The sequence below is a fragment of the Papilio machaon genome, chromosome 11, assembly GCF_912999745.1.
Source record: "Papilio machaon chromosome 11, ilPapMach1.1, whole genome shotgun sequence".
NCBI classification, from domain to species: domain Eukaryota; kingdom Metazoa; phylum Arthropoda; class Insecta; order Lepidoptera; family Papilionidae; genus Papilio; species Papilio machaon.
Genome location: NC_059996.1, coordinates 4,813,087 through 4,835,017, shown reverse-complemented (window position 1 = coordinate 4,835,017; position 21,931 = coordinate 4,813,087). Strand labels below are relative to the sequence as shown.

At 32.7% G+C, this 21,931-nt stretch overlaps 1 protein-coding gene across 1 annotated transcript in view; it reads right to left on the bottom strand.

The window, feature by feature from the left end:
* LOC106719698 overlaps positions 1–21,931 on the bottom strand; it is a 155,070-nt gene that overhangs the window by 44,346 nt on the left and 88,793 nt on the right. The gene's annotated exons all lie outside the window — the stretch shown is intronic.

Below are 21,931 nucleotides of genomic sequence, written 5' to 3'. Positions count from 1 at the left end.
TAACTGGTCCATGTTAATTGTATCAAATCACTCACAGAGATGTGCACATCAATAATTTCAAGAAACATTTCATTATGTAGAACGACAACTGCTGATTGATATATTATGTATTTTTAAATCAGATTTTTTGATATGGTATCTATTATCTATATTATCTAATAATGACACCATGTTCAAGCTTCGATAAAAAATTGTAAGTTTAAAAGATAAAGTGCCAGTATAACTATAAATCACGAATTTGTACTTTTTTGCTATTTTTATTTCATTTTAATATGCATTTATTCATTCTGGGTACAAAAGCTGGAAGTTCTTTATTAAGCTCTTATCATTTTAAGACATATAATTTAAGTGATGTAATAAATAATTTTACATACAATTCTACAATTATTAAACGTAATAGATAATAAATAAAATATGAGAACTAGTTTTTAAAAGCATAAAAATATATACGTGGAATGAAAAATATTCCATGACAACATCATGAATATGTAAGTATGTTAATTTATGTGGCTACGTCGATGAATCAAATTCGTAGAAGCCATCAGGGCTCCGTGGAAACCAGTCTGCGTACAAGAAACCCGTTCTGTGCATTCTTGGACGTGTTAACGGGTGTTGCGCAGACTACGCCAACAGTCTGATAACATAGCGGATAAACTGATCTCCGACTTGAACGTTTCTTGAAAAACATAAGAAAATAAGTGTCTACTGTCATTATATTTTTTTTTATTAACAGAAGTTTAAACAGTTTAGTCAGAGTCTTTACATTAAACAGTCATGTAAATACATATTTAACTCAAAATATAAAGCCAATTCAAATAATAGTAACATGAATATTTATAATTTCGTCTTCCGCATTTAAAAAAAGAGTTTTGTATTCTTTCAGCGGGTACGGAGTCATAAATAAAATAGAATGGCGACGAGGATAGAAAACATGGCCGCACTTGGCGAATGCTCGCGTTGTTAAACAGAAAAATAATACGAGCGGTCTGCTGGGGCCCAATCTACACTATAAATAGCAATGTTTTCATAAGCCCAATATGAGTTTACGCAGAGCTAGTCTCGGGAATGAGGTCAAACGACTTGGCATACGTTCTCTTCGTCTTCAAAGTATCGCTGTTGAAATACAGCAACTGTCAATAAATATAGACGATACTTCGCAGCATGACTCTGAGACAAAGGAGGTGAAATCGTAAACACGACATCGTTCTCTTACGCATTGATACATTGTTTCGCACTTGCAACACTACATACGATTAATTTCATGTAATAAAAACCGACAACAATCGCACATCCGACGCCTCATTCTTAACATGGTGTGCGAATGCTAACTGGCTTGAAATTAAAAAGTATAACACTATAAAAAAAAAAACAAATGAATTAAAGAAAACACAGTGAAGCGGTATTGTTACGTGTAGGAACATTCCAATATTATCAAGTCTGTCCGTTCAACGTACAGTCTTATCGAATTCATAATTAATTGAATGAAACTGTTTATAAATCATTAGGATCACGTAGCAATTCGTGGCTGGGTGATATCTCCCGGCTTGACAAAGATATAATGTAATTGAACAAATAGCGCTTCTGTGCAAACAATACAATTAAAAAAAATGAATATGCAACTATTATATATAATCTATGTTAATATAACAAACAAATTAGTTATTACTTTAAATTGTGTTAGTCGAAAACCTTCACGGGACGTTGATTAATGCTAAAAAAAACTATTTACAACATCACAGAATTTGGTTCACTTTTTACAAAACAAAAAACTGGAACTATTGATTATGCGATACGTTCGGTTAGTAATAAAAAAATCTCTGACACTTAACACCGCTACTTGAAATGAATTAGACATGACCAGAATGAGGTCACATTACGCAGCTCCTGGTTCGATAATGTCGCGGATTCATTAGTTTGTAATAGCTTGCTCGCGTTTTCATACAAACGAGTTTATTTACTCACTTAAGTGCACAACGATAACAAGCAGTCGACCGTGAATAACAGCGAATTAGCACAACGGTATCGCTTCGACGCCTCGCCTCTGTTGCTCTTGACTAATAAAATTCTACTGAACGTAAAAGGTTAGCACTTATCATGTGCTTATTCTGCATTTTTTGTCGCTGCTATAAAATGTATCGGAATAAAGAAAACACGAGTGTCTTGAATTTAAATATCCGATAAATCATCATTTGAATACAAATGTTGAAATACACAATTTCGAGTCAATTTACATAACTAGATATTCAAGTTGCGCGACCGGTTAAGTTGGAAGCGGCCGTCGCAGGAAATGAGCCATTAAATATTGATACGGAGAGAAGAATTGTGGTGATACAGAACAATAAATTATCTAATAATTTATAAAAAAAACATTATGTATTACATTTTTCTACTATATAACAACTATATAAATTCATATAAAGATAGACTCTAAAAGAGAAAATATGCTTTATAAAACTAGTATAGTAGTAACACAAGTAGAAGAAACCTACGCTATATTATGATTGAGCGAATAGAAGAAACTGATCATAATAAAGCCATCAGAATTGAACTTGAAATGTTAACTATAACTTGAATCCATAAAAGAATCACAAATATAATAAAGGTCATTGAAAAGCCACGCGATCTTGGTTCCCATGGCCGTCGGAAACAATAACAGAATAGCAATTCTCGAGTCTCAGCACATAAAGCAGTGAACAATCGACCGAGTGGAAACAAGAGAGCGTTGTAAATCAAGCCGAGCGTGGCGTGCACCGACGAGCCATAGATCCTCGCGTTTCGTTTCTGAACGCCTTCCCGCGTCCGTGCCCACCTCGCTTTTAATTACCTAGTACTTTCGCCAGCCGGCCGCCGACGCCATCTTACTATTCGCACGGCAAAATGGCGGACAGTGCGCACCATGTGCTTTTTCTTTTGTTATTTAAAAGAACACCGGCGCATGCGCAAAGTGAAACCAGAATTTATTGTGTAGTTTCCTTCATGGGTTTTCGTTTTTTTAATTCTAAAGTCGTGCAGTTTCTGACAAGCGAGCAAGGATCCTAAAGAAATTTACATTGAATAGAGGGCCGTTAAGTCGCGATGTGACTGCGCCGCGATAGAGGTCACCTTGACCAACCGACCACAGTTATCTCTACATCGTAGTGACGAAGTTGTGAATATTTTTTATAAATGTTTTTTATCTTATCATCGACTTAGAATCACATTACCTGTGATAAGCGTATACTAATAACAATGAAATTAACATTACAAATGAAATATTGTAAATTGATTTACGTAACATTACAAGATATACTTTAAATAGAAATTAACTAATATAGGAACGGCTAAAACACTCACGTACATATTTCCGGTGTGGGCACCGACTAATTTCGATGAAGGGCCCCCGATGGGCTCGAAACTAGTCGGTGCCGACACCGGACATATGTACATGAGTGTTTTAGCCGTTCCTATATTAGTTAATGATAATGTATCACAAAACTTAGAATAATTTAAATAGAAAGACTCAGATTGCTTTCAAATACAAAAAGATATCTTGCAAGGTTATATATGGTATGAAATAGTGCTACAAAATACCTACAGAATCATAAAATACCTATTTAAACACTACATCCCTATCACACTGCGACTTTGCGATAACGAAATCGCATAACTAATAAACATGACAGTTATAAAGATAACGTTTATCTCAAGCATGTGGGTCAAACAAATGAAGTGATATAATACCACACATGAGAGTCATGATATCGCCGTAGGCACTACTATGAGCTGTATATACCATAGTTATAGACATATTAGGCTTTTTCTCTCATATCCTTTTCATTTATTTTGAATTACATAAATACCGTTCAAATTTGCTAACACAAAACATCTTCAAGGACATACTTTAGTGTAGTCCGAATGAAACATGATATTATCACTTGCAAGAACGTTTTACAACAACAATGCATGTGTAAACAATATCTTGACTTGAATTGTATTGTTTACAATAAGTTATGCCTTCATTATTTTAATACAAGGTTATGTGACTAATGATGGTAATAAAGACATAATGAACATTTCATAGTAGTCACTAAACTTGTAGCAAGTCGTTCAAGCCTAACGTTCTTAAAACAAAAACGTTTTTTAGGTTTCGGCATCATTTGTAGCCTTTGAAAACTCAAATCATCATTTATTTATATATGTTAGGAAAAACTATGATTGTTGTATAAAGTTGTTACGTACGTATAAAATATGACAATTCTCGGATAAAGATCTAGAAGTAATGTCTAGTTGGTTTCCTGTTACCTCAGTATTTCGGAGCAGGAAACTAAATACAAAGACAATTTTAATGCAAATCTGTTAACGATCGCTTAACATTCAAAGAGGAGCCCAAACATTGGCCGTCAGCTCCTACCGGCGATTTTAAATATGTATGAACCAACACTTAGACATGACACTCACGCCAATAGCCGTGACATACTTCCAAATTAATCAATTCGCACTCCGAACATCATTGAACTTGTATCCAAAGTATACAAATTATTTCATCATCATCCGTGATTCCATTTTAAATATTTGATATTTTTCAAATTGTACATCCATAATCATTATTCATATGTCATATACCTACTTAATACTTAGTCAAGTGTCGAAAAGGCAATGTCCCCATTCTACATTTTGTATATTAATGTTGCCACTGTCAATATTTGGAATCAGCATGGAATGTGCCACATAAAACAGGTATTTGTTTAGAGTTTAGACGTATGGTAAAAGCAAATTGTGTGCTGTATTAATGTTCCAAGAATGATGAGCATGATATCATACCGTGAGACAACATTATTTGTAACTATATGGAAACATGTAAAAATAGTTTCGCAATTTAACATAATTGAAGTTCATTACTTAATATTACAACAAAATAAATTCATATACAGATTACATGAGTTAAACTTTGAAATAATTGTTATTGTATTTTATAAGTGTTTTTAATTCGTTCGTTATATTGCTGAAAATAAATCAAACCACAACCGCTTAAAAAAAGTGCAACCAGGTAACTATGTCGCGGTAACAATACTCCTGAAGATGGTATCATCGAAACGAACACGGGGCAAAAACGTAAATTGAGAACTGCAATGCACAATGCAAAAGAAAAGAGAATGAAGCATGCAGAGTGATGGCGCGCGACGTGGGAAAGCGAATGGCGGGCATTGTCGGCGGCCATTTTGGAATAGGTTCGTTCGGAAAACAACGTGTCCGCTTAGCAACAGCGTATATGCGCTAAACGGAGCGAAACAATTCATACGCCACACGTGCTTTATGTTTTAACTACATTCCAGCCTATTATTAGCTATTGTACGATGCAAAGGTTATAAAGAAGTAAATGTTTGCTGTGCATTTATTCAAATCAGAAGTTACGTGTGATGTTTATGAAAATACCGAAGACAGCAAAGTGATTTCGTTTTTATATAAAAGTCATCATAAAGTAATAATAAAAATAATTTGATGAGAAAAGTGAGTTGCACAACTCAGGGAAAAATAAGGGTTTTTGAAAGGTATTCCAAATTAATAAACATAACCTCATGTTGTTTTTTCCTTTTTGTATTATATCTCTTGACAAGCTAGTTCCTAAATGCCACATCAATAAATAAGATAAAGCAATGAGGATGATTCATGTTTCAAAACCAGTGAAACTGGTATGCAAACAGAAACATATAAATATGTCGGATCACGTAGCGTTGTATCGCCATACCGATACTGGGATCAAGAAAGAGACCGCAAATTGTTGTTGCGTGTGGGTGAGCGAGTCACTTTGGCTCATATATTAATGTTTTCGTGACAATCGTTTCCTCTAAAACTCATCACGCTATGCGTGACTCACTGTTATATAGTTTTGTTAATTTTTCGTGCGACGTTGCCAGCTCTATTCTCTAAGGTTTTTTGTCTGCGTCCATTCTTTTCCTGTTGTTAGAATCTGCATTCATCTAAATAGAATAGATCATTTGACCGTACGTAATCAATATTACTGTGGAGCATTTTTTACAATACCGTTGTAAGAGATAATACAGTTCTAAATTAGTTGATTTTTATTTCTTTAGATATCTTTTGATTTAGTCACAATTGTCAAAATATTAGTTAGGAAACAAAAACTGTAGGAATTTCAACTACAGCTAATGATTTTTTAAGTGATAATTTAATCGCTTGATTAAGTTAGATCAAGCTATTTCAGTATATCTCGGCCCCACTACATGTGACGGAGATACAATGTTGGTCTTAACACGAATCATAAAAGGTGTTGGCCGTTATGTAACTTGCTCTCGACTTAATCTAAACAAGCTCGGGAACTGCACACATTATACATAGAGTTTTTATTTCCATTCGCTTTAGATACGAAACACAGCTTTCAAATTTACTAAACGCAAATTTCAAACAGCGTCATTTAAAGAGATATATTTGGAATCAAGTCAATAGATTTACGTAACCTAGAGGACATGTTCAAAAGAAATCTAATAGTTTTTACAGGTAACGTGGTGGTAATAGAGCTGTTTCTCTCGTCATGTCGTTCGTGAAATTTAACAATAAAAAATCGTACAAAAAGATCTAGGCAGTTAACAAAAATAAATAACGGCAACGGAATATAGAAAAGCGAGATAGATATAACTTCTTGTATTGGGTAGAGCGGGAGAGCCAGATACGCCATCTTGGCTGCATAGCGAGTCTTTAGTCACGCGCGGTAAAGCAACGTTTCTATTTTTTGCGCGATCTCATCTGACCTCGTCGGTTTATCGTTATCAAACGTTGCTAATAATAAATGGATTTCGCCTGTAGTGGATTGCGCGCCGACATTGAAGGCGAACGTCGAGACTTTCACAACAACACTGATAACCTTCAGTAGAGAGCATTCAATTTAACCTCGATTGCGACCGTTGCGATATGGTGCAAATACCTATTGATTTATTTTATTCGAGGTCATTTATTTATTGTTTACATGTATTAAAGGACAGATGGCCTAATTACAATGTTCACATACTTCACAGTCCACTTAACCTCTTTAATGGTAAAACTTGTAGTCAATTAGAGAAGCAGCAGTTATTAACTTTTGACGGCAGTAAACGAATTCAATTGGTTGCAAGCGCTACACATATTTATGAGACAGACGTCTAAAGCAAATAATATAAGACTGAGTATGTACAATATATAAATACATACACGAAATTGCGGTTATGGTATGCGATCATTTAACATCAAGTGAACAACTTGCTTTTAGGAATTAATGTAGATTTTTTAATACACAATTGTTCAATATTGCGCAATACTAAGCGTTCAGCACTTGATCCATGTAATTAAACCGTAAACATAGAAAGACAAGAAAACATTCCGACCATTCATTTATAAATATAGAAATAGAAACTTTACTTATGTATTTTAATTTATGCTGATTTTAATCGTATACCGAGATAACTTTAACGCTTTATGTAAAAATATGCAAACATTTAAATGCTTATTTACCATGTCGGGGATTCCGGAACAAATGGTAATTAAAATTTTATAATAACAAAATTACCATATAATTAGCATAATAAATATTAAATACAATACCAACGGCTGTTACATTATATCATGAATAGCAGCTACTTCTTTCAATCAACCTGAGTACAAATAGAAAAGACCATTAACGATAAAAATAAACAGATTTATTAAATTCCGTTTAATATACATTAATTACGTATACTATAACTTACATTAACCTGTTTTATTACGAAAAATACATGGGCGATTAAAAGGAAAAAACAATAAATTAACTCGAGTAATGTAACAGTTAAACAAAGTTAACTAAGTTTACAGCTAGACAGCAATTACCTCGGCAACTTTGAACATCGTTCTCTGACAACGAAGAGAGGGTAATAGTGGTCCCCTCTCACTCCTTTAACTACTTGTACATATTGTATGTAAATTTCGCCATAAATTTTATCATATCATTTTTCAAGTTATATAAATACAGTCGAATCTGGATAAACGATTATCCGAGGGACCACGATATTTTTCTTGCTTATGTTTCTCTCTAACCCGAATTTCTCGCTTATTGAGGTCGTCTGTTGAGAACAGATTACTCTTGGTTATTAAGGTTCGACTGTTAATAGGAAAAAGTTACTTGATCGTTAAAAAAATTAAAGAATCTCCCACTATGGAAGAATATTAAATAAACACGTGGTAGTAAATTCGAGTAGATCACAAATTAACTCATAAGCCTCATAAGATAAGAAGTATGTCTAGTCGGAAAACTTACCAACTTTGGCAAGTTGCTACTAAGCTACTACGCTTGTGTAATTCTCGTGAGCATACAAATCTGCAACTTTGCCCAACTCAATGCAAACTTAGCTTTTCCAGAGAAATAATATCGAATTACAAGTTTTTATTAAAATTTGTGTTAAGGTAGGAATATAATCAATAACTTTTTTATGAATCTTATCGACAACTCCCGCCTTCCTATCCAGATAATGCAGAGTTTTGCTAAACAGGAAAGAAATATTTAAATTAAGTTTAAAGTACTTTAGTCGCAATTTAATAAAAAAGATATAATGTATTGAATAAGAAGTAAACCAATTCTAAAAATAAAACAGCAAAGTTCGCCGTCCCAAAATAAACACAGACAACTAAAAAGGGTTCATTTCAATTGTTACGATTGCGTACTACGGTTCTTTACGCAACGAAAAAGGCACCAAATTCGAATATTAGAGACGTAAATTCATGTTACTGTTTCGACACGGAAAATACTTGGAAGGCTTTACAATCTCCAAATAAATCACAAGTCGGCAAAAACTTCTCTTATTAAAGCTTTCCAATTCCGACATTGTTTTGCGTTGCGATTTTTTTTGTTTGGTGACGAGTTTTTCCCAAGTTTCCAACTTGGCAACGTCGAGTTATTTAAATACACTGCCATTTTGATTTGCGTCATAATTCTCGCGATGGTTTAATTATTATTAAAAATTTTCTGTGAAATATATATGTTCCCGATACTAACAGCTGTAATAACGTAAGCAAACATGACTTTGTCCTAAACGTGAAGAATTTAACTTAATTAAAACGTTTGTATCAGTTACTTTAGAGAACGTCTATTAAAGCAAAAGCAATTGAGGGAACCTTCAGAATACTGAGGAAACTTCTCCATAAACTAATTTCATAATTGAGTCAGATCGGAATCTCGATCCTAGGAAATTAATTATGAAGTCAAAGAAACGGGGAAGGGGCGAAAGACGCGAGCTGGAAAACTTCATTACTGTTGGAATTCACTGTGAAATAACGAGATTAATACACGCTCTATACTCAAAGAGCTTTTCTTTCACATTTATGAAGATCTTAACTTTCAATTATATCTACAACTTTGAATGTTCTCTTTATCTCTGCTAAGAGCTATAAATAATTATAGACAACACACATTTCTCTTAATCAAAGGTATTTTGTTAATATTTCATTCACATTATTGCGATAGCATATTATAATAAGGGTTTTTACTTGATTGGTAATGTTTTATATCTTGTAGGTACATAGTTATTTCATTTAACAATTTTTTTGATATATTAGATAAATCAAAATGTTATCTTTTATTCAGAATCTTTAAAAAAATACACAAAGATATGTCATATCAGTTCGATGAAGTACATATACATAACTGATTCAAGAAAGTGATCGTGGATTAGAAGGTTATTTTAATCTCATTCAATTTAAAATTCAATAAAGTTAATAGCAGATATAGTTGTTATTGTATCAATCTATATATATTAAAGAAAGTTGTGTTAGTTACACTATTTATAACTCAAGAACGGCTGAATCGATTTGACTGAAAATTGGTGGGCAGGTAGCTTAGAACCAGGAAAAGGACATAGGATAATTTTTACCCCGTTTTCTATTTTTTATTCCGCGCGGACGGAGTCGCGGGTAAAAGCTAGTAGTAAATAAAAATAACAATATACATTTTAAAGGCTCAACTTATCAAGTGTAAGGTGATATTTGTTGGTTGCTATTAAGTTTTATTATTGTTACATATTTATATGGCAACTAAAAAAAGTATCTAATCGGTACCATAAAAAATAGTAAAATCTCTAAAGTTACAAAGTTACTTAAAATTCGTTTGACGGCAAACTATTTTATTAATCCGATATCTCAACACTCAAACTGTAAGTTAATTTACGTGACCACTTAAAGTTTGTACGCAAACTCCATTTGGTATTCAACGGATGTAACAACTTTGGAATCCACGGCCACAAGGGTAAAACAATAACTGTAAATTAAGCTGAAACTCATTAAAAGCCGGCTACGAGGAGTTCGGGTCGGCGAGTTGTTTGTGTGAGTGTGTATGGAGCACGGCCGCGCTTTGCACGATTGAACTTTAATTGCTTTATCGGAGATTTCACAGCGGTAATGCGTGTTTACTTAATCGTTGATGTTTTGATGTTGACAACAAACGATTTTAAATTAAATTAACAAGATCAAATGTTTTAGTATTTATTTCGAAGCAATAAATAACCTGTATATTACAAAAACATTTAAAAAAGATGTAGTAATATGAACTTAATATTTATTAAACTTCATGTAAACAATTGTTTGCATTCATATATTCACACATAACCACGCCAAAAAACTGTTTGCACTTGATATATAATTAGCACACAAAATGAGAACGCACTTAGCATCTCTTTCACGAAATCGCACCCGGCCGCTAAATGGATCGCGTTTAAACCCTACACCGAAATTGTTACCAAATTTAGATTGGAGTCAACTGCACTAGCAAAAGGTCAATTCGTTCGTTTGCGGGGAAGGGAAGCCATCAATCAGCATTTAGTTGATACAGCCACTCGGAGCGCGATTACCGCAAATCGACGTTGGCACATTTCCAATTCTATTATAAGCGTCGCTCGTAGCGAGATGAAAAAAAAAAAAAACGATGAGCTGACACGAATGAATATATTTCCAACGCTTGACGTAACCTTCGTGGAAAATCTTTAATAGCGTTCCTTTTGTTTTTATTTACAAAGCTATACGTGTATGCGTTTAATATTTGTTTAACAGGATTTAAATATATTAAAGATCCCTTTACAATGTCAAACATATTTATTGTTAGTTTTTTTTATTATAATCTAACGAACGTATTAGTGTTATATCTATGGATTTAATTTTAAATGCTATCTTTCCATCAAAAATTTATCTTGCCGTGTCTTTAATAATTAAATTCAGAGAATTAAAATACTTCATTCTACAAATTTGAAATCGCACATAAATATTCTGCTGTTCATAAATAATCCAACTAATCCGCACTTGTCAACATTTCGCAAATGGATTATATATGGATTCTATTCTTAGTACTTTCACAATTGTGTGGTTGCTTACTTTTCAAAAAACATAAATTGCAAATAAAAAGAACTCTGTATTCATCACAAAATAACTCTATTACAGAGTTGTGAAAATAAAATTCAGTTATTTACAGCGTAAAATAATTCATAGCACCGTATATAAACATTTACATTGAATACTCATAAATTTAAGTGCCCTTGAGATCGTGTCGGCCATATCTCCACTGGCCCGTAGCCAAGCGATTTACGATACCGCATCGATTTCCTTATTTATAACGGCTTTATCTTAATACAATATTGTGACATTGAGACTTAATAGTGATTTCATACCAGTCTAGGGTCAAAAAAGGACAAAAATGACAAATTAAAAAAGTCCGTTAAAACCTTCTGGTGGTCTGCCAACATACTTAACAGACGAAGATTTTTTATTACAAATATATGAAATAAAACGTATCATTTTGTGTAGCAAATTTATTTGCATAGATAAAAAACCTTTTTTGAGATTATTATGTGCATATACCAGTTCATTATATAAACGTTATTAAAATACTCACGTTTTCTCAAGATTAATATATGTTTATCTATAGAGTTACCTAACGAATTCCGACGTATTCCGTTTCATTATCATAACTTCAACGATTCCAAAATTAACGACGATACGGCGCCGATATAAATTTAAAATATTAAAGCTGCATATCTTTAAATTCAATATATTTCTAGTTATTAAATGTAGAAAAACAGATATAAAGTTTTCTCATTAAAAATATCATCATCTTCAGCTTACTATATGTACGTCCTCTCTGAGGTGCTCGGAGCCTTCCCTAAGGTAGGGGTGACTAGGCCATAGTTAACCAAGCTGGCCACTATGAATTTCGCAGGTTGCACGATGTTTTCCTTCATCGTGAGAACGTCGAATAAATGAACGTATGTAAATCGAAAAACACACTGGTATTGTACAGGGCGATATTCGTACCCAGGACCTCCAGATTACAAGTCAAGTGCTTAACCCCTAAGCCACCGACACTCTATTAATATCATATAAATACCTATACATTTCGTTTCCCTCTCCGCAGTATCTTCTAAAAAAATATTTTTAAACTAATGCTTTAAATGTCTGACTGAAAAACGAAGTTTTACATTTTGTACTGTTTTTGTAAAACTATTGCAATGCATGCCGCGTTTAGTTAGTAATCAATTAAAAATCTGAAAAATAGCATGTATTGCACGCTGGCTAGCCGCCACGGTCGACAAACTCGCCTTGACCAAGATCCGCGAGATGTGCGGCCGACACCTCTGCAGCCTGCATACAAATTATTAAATTATCCAACTTAGCGTTACGTTTGATCTCTGAACAACCGTAACTGGCTTTGCACAAACACCTAGATCCAGCATGATGTAACTTTACGTTCTCTAACAAGGAAATACTAAGTTGCTAAGAGATTACGATGGAATTAAAATTTACCCAAGATGAATTTATCCAGTTAACAGCAGCTTATAAACATCAAGCTTCAGCTTATAAGTATCAAATAACAACAAAGATTTTTTTATTAAATTGTTGCGGCGCTTATGTCTTGTTAGTCGAAATCTGATTTAATTTATAATGAATGGACAATAGTTTCAGATAAGATTTCATTTTACTTTATTTTTGAATCCACCGACGAATATAATTAAGTAATAGTAATTTCCGCAGTATATTTTAAAGTGGCAATCATACATCATTATCTTTGTTAGTACATCATATATTTACACAATAAACGTTTGCAGGAGGCCACCTGCGCTGATTCCCACTCGACTTTTCCGGGGGTAACTACAGCCGCCCGCTGTCCTTTCAAATATGCAGAGGGTGATACTATACAGGCCAACTATTCTTGGATTTACTAAGTAGGCCGCAATATGGCAAAGTTGGAATCTTTACAACTAAATTTTATACATATGTGACCAACTAATTTGAAATTAGCTTTTCTTTGAACTTTATTAAAGGTTTTAATAAAAAACTGTAAAATTGCATTGACCTATTTAAATACGTGTTTAATAGTGTGATAATAATAATAAACATATCTACTTGAAGCAATAGTTTGCATTCATTCATGACTAAAATGTTTTCACATAACGGATAACGATACTCATCTTCCAACACGTTACATCTACATATTTTCATCGCTTCCTCCACATCTTGAATTAAGCACATGTTCATAGTTTAATTTTAAAACAATGACCTAATAAATTCCAGCTGGCACGATAAGAGAATTAAATGGGCTACAATCATAATTGGTCTAAAGCCATGTTGTCGAAGCGTCGCGATCTCGAATCTGCCTCATCAAAACCACATTAAAATCGTCAGACACGCAACAAATTCATAGCCAGTCATCGCTACAAATATAGCAAGCCTCGTATCTTGACCCAGTTCTTCACAATCGGGCGATAGTTTGCCTGAAATGATTATTATTCGTATGATAAAGTGTTTAGTTGACTTAGCTATCAGCTTTTCAGAGATAGTACATAAAAACATGATAAGATTCTGAAGATTGTGAATTTATTAAACTTCCTTATAATAAAACTATGTACAATAACTACGAAAACCTTGAAAACTTACGTTTTATTTATTGAATTGTTTGCGTCAATGACGCGACTTTGACGTAAAATACAAATAAATGACCTTTGTGTACATTTATAACAATAACTAGACATGTGATCTCAGATTCCTTTGCTAAAAATAATTAGGTACACGTTTTTACAGACAGATAACAAATGATTAATTACAACTGTATCAAAATCTTAACAGCTACTTAAATTTCATATTTATTTTGTCGCTTACGAAAAATCTTTTTTACATTTTCTGCGTAAAATAAAGCTTCCTGTTGATAAACAAAATGTTAAATAGTTATAGACTGACGTAAATACAAAAAAAATATTAATAATAAAATCTCATATTACAGCAGGAAGTCGTCAACGCTGCATACAAAACTGAATTTTTTTATTTACATCGTTTTTTCTGCAACAAACTACATAGTTACGAAATTCTTTACATACATTTTGTCTGCGGAAATCATTTTGGCAGGACGCCCAGCGCCATTGCACACATAGAGATATTCAAACTACATTTAGTTTGAATATCTCAAAGACAATCTTAGCAGCAACAAAATTAGTTTTACAAGCACATACATGGAATATAGTTAATTTTCTTAATAAAAACACAATCATTATACAATGAAAAGAAAGCCGTCGGGTCGCTTTTATAATATATTTTTATATAAACTGGCAAATGGACTGGCATAGTACACGTGCACGTGCATAAAGTCGCACGAGAACGATAAATGAACGTCTAAGAATGGAGCCAATGGATTTTTTAGCAATTACGTGATACTTATGCAGTACTCAATGTTATATATTACAGAAGTTTATGTGAGAATCATTTGATATAAACAAATAAATTCATTACTCAAGGATAATTAAAAAGAAAAAAGAAAGAAGAATATTATAGTAAAGGATAGGAAAGAGTAATAACGTCCTGGAATCTACAGAGTAGATTATCAATAAATCGTTGTTGAAGTCAATCGAGCTGCGAAATTAAATTGCAACTGGAATAGTATAATATCATATTTACTATTAAAAATTTCATAAGAATCATATTATAAATGATTTTTTAATTATGTAACAACTGTAAGTTTAATAACACATAGAAATAAGTCAATTGACTTTTTAATTAGTGCAGGTTAATTTAAATTAAATGTATGTTCTAGACTAGACGGTTTCCCGGCAAGTAAGACGTGCTACAGACAAACAATATGCGCAATATGGTTTCTGATTATTTTTCAAGAAAAATATCACAATATTTTAAACGGCAATTTTGGTCTCAGAAACCCATGATAAAACAATTACTTTTTATGTGTTTAATTTTTCAGATCAGTAAATATTCATTTAGGACACTTACCAATTATACGTTAACAAATTTGTTAGAAAAAAAATTGAAAATGTCAATTACGTTATTTTACAGAAGGGTTAAAACCGTTATTTAAATAAAAAAAAATTACATAACATAAAAAGTGGGTAATGTCAATAATATATAATATCATATATCAAGAATCAAGAATATACTCTTTTTGTAATTTATCATCATTACATTGCAATTACTCGTATATATCTTTAAATGTACGTACAAATAAAAGTCTAATACGCTATGGAAAGAATAGGAAAATTAAATACAGAAGAATAGACTAGAGCTTTGAAATCCATTAACTAGTTTCTTTAAGCTACTGCACTATATAGTAAGAAGAAAGTAAGAGCACTTCATTGTAACGTATCTGTGACTTCCGGTTTAACGAGCTCCGTCAACTGGCACGCACAGTGCATTGCAAAGAAGAATGTGCATGCACTATATTGTGACGTCATAGCTATCAAATCGAAAAAAATAGTTAGGGTGAAGAAAAGGTACCTTTTTAAAATAATATTTATTTTTAATCCGAATCTACGAGTTTAACAAGTAATTACACGCTATCATTTTTTATGTGTGAAGTTATAAAGCGATTTTTTTTAACGGAACGAGGTCATTGACGTGCGCATTTCTATTTAGAACGCATAGAGCGGAGATGCAACAGCACGTTAGTATAAAAGAGTTGCGTACAGTTACATAGTACCCAGACAACCTCGAATAAAGACAACATAAAACCGAGTTATAAATCAGTTGTGTCTAAGAATTTTAGGTAACTTTATGTGATTTACAAAATGATTTGCTAAATCGTAATTTACTATGAGTTTAATAACATCTGTAAAATAAATTTCGTTAACGATTAACTTAAATATATTACTAAACAGAGTTGATGGTTTAGAAATGTAGACATATAAACACCAATATGACTTCTACAGTAGTTATTATAATTTGGGAACGTTACTGCAAAGTTTCGTGTGCTCGGAATATAAATTGTTAAACACTATCTAGCATCTAGACCCAAGTTATTGCCTTAAACGTTGCCTCGCTCTGTTACGTCCACATTCACTAAATTTATGTGGCAGTTTAATTTACATACATTGTAATAGAATGTGTATCTTTGCAGATATACACATTTTTATATTATAAATAATTGTCAGGACGTACAAATACATTTTAATGGCATTCAACAAAGTCGTGGTATAGAAAATATTGCTCTAATTAGGATAAGATCACACGATAGAGTAATATTCTATTTGTATATTTGAACAAATTCATCGTAACAGTATACAATTTGTACATATTTTTCCGTTGAATACTAATTGAATCCTAATTATTACTGGCGAATTTCCATAAAAATTCTTCTTAAAATCTAATATTAGAAGTGCGAAACTTTAAATGAGAGATGTTTGTTTAAAGGCTCAGGAACTCAAATTTGGCACAGGTGTAGAACATAGTCTGGAAAAAGACATAGACTACTTTTTTACTATTATTTTATTTTCTGCGCGGACGGATTCGCGCTAGTTACTTTATAAAACTTCTTGTTCGAGACAAGGAAACTTGTTTTTATAAGGTAAAATAAACGTCTAACAATTCTGCTGTTATTTTCCTTGTTTTTTCAATGGTTTTAGCATTTGCTGTTTTCATGGCGATAATTGATGAGGCAATAAATAATCGCTATATTTATAAATAAAATACGAAGTAAACAGTCCCTTTTATTGTAACTACTCTTGAGATTTGCAGACGCAGGCAGCGATTATTTTTTCAGTAAATTTACCAAAAATGAATCCACACGCTATAGTTTTACTTCACTAAGAAATCAACTAGTGCCAGTACACTTTTCATCTTTACTGAGCCTTGCATTAGTGCCTTACAACAAATAATTACAACGCTACTCTTAGCCGTTTGAACCTGATACATCATTACTAAAAATTCCATACTCGATAACCTTCAACCCGCGATTTTTCATTCTGATAAACAGTTACATATATTTCGTGATGCTTCCGGTAGTTTAATGATTATTTATATTGTTATACATTTATATTATTTACATTTACTGACTTCGTTTCATATTAACACACACACTATACACTAATAAAAAATCATCGGTGCCAATGTTTCGATTGCTACTTTCAAATTTTTTTTTTTCTGAGAAGTCGTAAATCATAAAAAATTAGATGTATTCTGTGAATAATAATTCTGTGTTTCTGTAAGGTAATATATTCCCTAATATATAATCAAAGTCACAAGGCAAAAAAATTAAATCTCAGCCTTCTAGCAAATGACAAAAACTAACAAAAAATTTCTATTGGCCAAAAAAAACGGATTCGTCTTTCAATAGACAAGACTTTGCGTTTTCAACTAAAGTATCATTTTGTATCTTCGCTAGAAAGAACTACCCTAAGTCATGAATAATAGAAAGTAGAGAATCTTGTATGAACATCGATAACTTTTGCGAGATACAAGATTTCATAACGTTTTCGTGGTTGACCTTAAATGGAAGTAGTGCTTCTACCGACTGTTTAGCTTGTTTGTATTCTACAAATTGTTCGTTTATATATTACTTCATATGCACAGGAACCGAACACGTGGAAGTACTCGACACTACTATCGGTAAAACTGAATCCTTATCAAAAGATAAAAAAACATTATCAACGGAAAAGAACACAAGCGCTGAAATGGTATAAAAATGCAAACAAGCAGTATAATTTAACAGCTGGATATATCGTGAATAAATTATTATCTCAAGTGGAAAGATTATTTGTAACTACATATATGTCTTATCATAACTGTATGTATAACCTATATTTATATATACATAGTACATAGTATGTAAAGCTCCCACGCTGCGACACCACCACGGTCACGAGTACTAATTTATGCTAGTAACATATTTTTATTTTTAGATACAGAAACATATGTAGGTACAATATAAAACAAGTAGCATTCTTGAATTGTACATTGTACCTATATATCAAATCGAAAATAGGCTTTTGTGTACGTAAAGTGAAAATATTCAACGCAAAGGGAGAAGTGGGGTGGGTCATTGAGCGTTTGTTATGACGGCACCCACCCGTAGTCACAGTACACCCTCCCCCTTCCAACGCAGAGGTTAGGGAGAAATGTGCTGATATATATTATTATTTTGTAAGCATTTAAAGTAGGTACTCTGCCTGTAACAATAAGATGTTTCGTACAGTTGTAAAGACAACAAAGACATATCATTTTATAGGGAGAAGTACGACTTTTTTAAACACTAAATATTTACTAAGTAAGCAACTTTAGTGTGTCAATGAACTGTTTATTATTTGGATCTTCTCTACAAAAGAATGAATTTTTGTTTGGATGTGAATGAAGCGTGAGATGTGATGACTTAGATTTTTTTATAATCCTTACATTTTATAACATAACCCTTAATAACAATGTATTTATAGAGAATGCTATCAGCTATAGATAACAAGTCATATATTTCTCGTAGCGACAAGATAAGAAAGTGCTATTGATTTATTAATTTCACCCACATTCAGTTATATATAGTTCTTATCGAAGAGATCGCACAACGTATATAAGATGTTATTTTATAAAAATCTATATGAAGCAATAAAAAACAAAGCTTTAAGCCGAAATATCAATGAATTCGGACAAGCGGCGCATAACAACAGTAAGTTATCTTATTATCTTATACAAAACAAAAAACAATGACAAATTTAGCCGTTTCTGAGCTCGAAACAGTAATTAAAATTTCATACATATTCAACCAACAATTACGCGCTGATAACTGTTTTCATTTATTTCATATCTCTAGCTGCAGTTGGCATAGACATCTGAATAATGATAAAAAGAGAATTAGTTTGGCTCAAAAATAGCTGTTCCCGATAGATGAGTGTTATTTTGAATGAATAGTTCCGCATACCTACGCATCGCCTACATAATGTTCATGCCAATTCTAAATAGAACAGTTCACGCCGCTCCGACGGTCCGTGACCGCCACACTATCACACCTTTATTGTGTAACCTTCTTATGTGTCTACAAAACAAACGAAAATATTCTCACGACTTTAAAATTGGGTTAAATTGATTTACAATGAGCTCATACAAAATATCAAAGATTAAATTGATATAGTTAGTGTGATTGTTATAAATCCACTGCAACCTTAATTACTCCTACTGCAGCATTAGCTCTGTATGTTGTGCTGTAACTAAATGTTTGTCCTTACAAATGAAAATGTAAGAGCAAGATGTGAGTGAACTATATCTGAGAAATTATGATCTCCATGAGTTAGACGGTACATGTAGCTTGGTAGATTAATTCGCCGAGTTCTTCTGGCCTTGCCGTCAGCTCAGTATTTGTATCGAGGCCGGGACAAATAAATTCATCCTTATTAACCGGCCACGTGGAAGCTCGTCTGTCGCCGACCGCGCCGCCACAATTGAATATGATGGATGGAACCATTGTAACTGCGTGCTGAGAGATTGATGATCTAATAATATAGAAAGCACGCCTCCCCCTACGCTCGCTTTCTACGATAGACGAGAAACTAAAGAGTTCGAGATCCGTTTTCTCGTTTTGTAATGCCCTTCTTTTAAAAAAAACTTCTAGGATTCTGAGACCAAAATTACCTTTTATCGTCATCTCTCGATTATCTATGACAAAACAGAGATAAGAATATTTTAAACGGAGATTTTGGTCTCAGAAACCCACGGTTACATAAACGTCCATTATGTTCGTTTAGTCTTTAAACTACATAAATACCAATGGTATAAACATGGCCATCTTGTGCTAAAAATAAAAATGTGAAACTCGTGAATGTAATAAAAATACTGTGAATAAATAAAACGACTAAAAACTAAGACATCGAATAAGATCATGCATTTAGCCTGTCACCTGTAAAGGAAGGAAAAACCGGCTGTGTTAATTACGGGCGGTGGCGTTGGTCGTAGCCAGTAGTCGGACGAGCATGAGACCGGGCGACCGCTCAGAGAACGGCCGCTTCATTAAACTAACGTCTACCATTCGATTCGTTATACGTCGCCATTAAAAATTTAAATTAGCGAAAGTTTATGCACCACTCCATTGTGTCCCTGTTCCACATTCGAGCACGTAATTGTTAATGTTAATTTAGATCGATACTAGTATATCTCGTACGTCGCGTCGTTTAAAATAAAAAGCGCAATTTTGAAACAGGTTTTTTTTTTATTATATCATAGTTAATTAAACCGGTCGGATCGCAATAAACGTCGAGCTTTTTATAGTTCGCTTTTAATTCTACAAACAAGTTTCGGAATAATTTCGATTTAATTTGATCGAGGTTATCGACTGACATTTTGAGAATGATAAAAGCTTACGACAATTAAAGACTTGTATAATAAAAACGGACTATTTTCTAGCTCAATGTGTCCGTTAAGGATTTAAATATCAGCGAAACCTTCGAGGTTTACATGTATATTGTTATGGAAATTGAATACTCGATAAACAAGCACCACTCAAAATGTTCTGACGTAAGTAGTATGAAAATATTTATAACAAATGCTACACGAATAAGTAACAAGACTTATCTTTCGACAAGGAACATTTAGCGGAACTCGGTCATCTGATCTGACACTAAGCAAGATCGGTGTCACAACATTCACATTATCGCACCTCGACGAGCCTTACGGTTCATGCCAGTCATCGTTTATTTTGGTTTATCATTATCTTAATGTAAACATTAACGAAGACAGACCACAAATAAATCAGAAATAAGTAAATGTAAACATAATTATCACATTTAATTTATCCTTATTTACTTATGAATGTAGTTAATTATTGAAGCTTATTGCGTCGTGGTTTGGAAAACAATTTAATTTCTTTTATTGGATAACATATTTAACGAGTAGTTATTTTGTACTAAAACATTTTAAACCAGTTATAACCATTATCCTATTACACCATTATATAATGAAGATTGGAAATTTATATATAGATAAAGGAAAATTAAACAACTTTCTTCTATAATAAGGTAAGAATTTTGCTATTATTAGTTATAGTTGTTTTGATACAATTGAACATTATATTGATATTATTAAAGAACATATCAAAATATTTAAACCGCCGTAGGATAATGAAACAATTTCAACAAAGAGACGTGAAGACACTATTGTTTCGCTTATCAATTCAATAATGTTTTATAATATTTAAGCATACTTTACTGATATAGAGTGAATGAATGTTACAAAGAATTAGCTATCCCTATTCTCTCACAATACACCTAATTATACTCAGCCTCTTAACTCAATGAGTTATTTTTTATATACAATTATAGCGTTTATACATGATCCGTTTATAAAATGTCACGAAAATAACAAATGAATTTGTAAATATTTGACGGTTATCATAAGTTTATCGTCATTTATGATGCGTTTTTGTTATTATGATCATGCACTTAAAATAATTCGCCGTAACTTGAAAGCCTAGATCTTCCGAGACTTGAAGAAAACTCGCTTAATCAAATCTATATCATTACTTTATTAAGTTAACTGATATATACAAAAAAGTAGAAAAAAAAACAAATAAAACTTCAAAGGAAGAAACTTTTGTTGTAAACTTTTATAAGCAAGAACGGAATAATACAACTAGGTTTTACTTTTCTTGATAATATTTTACGCAAAGTGTATTAAAGAAAGGAAGGCAAAGTTTCCACCGTCT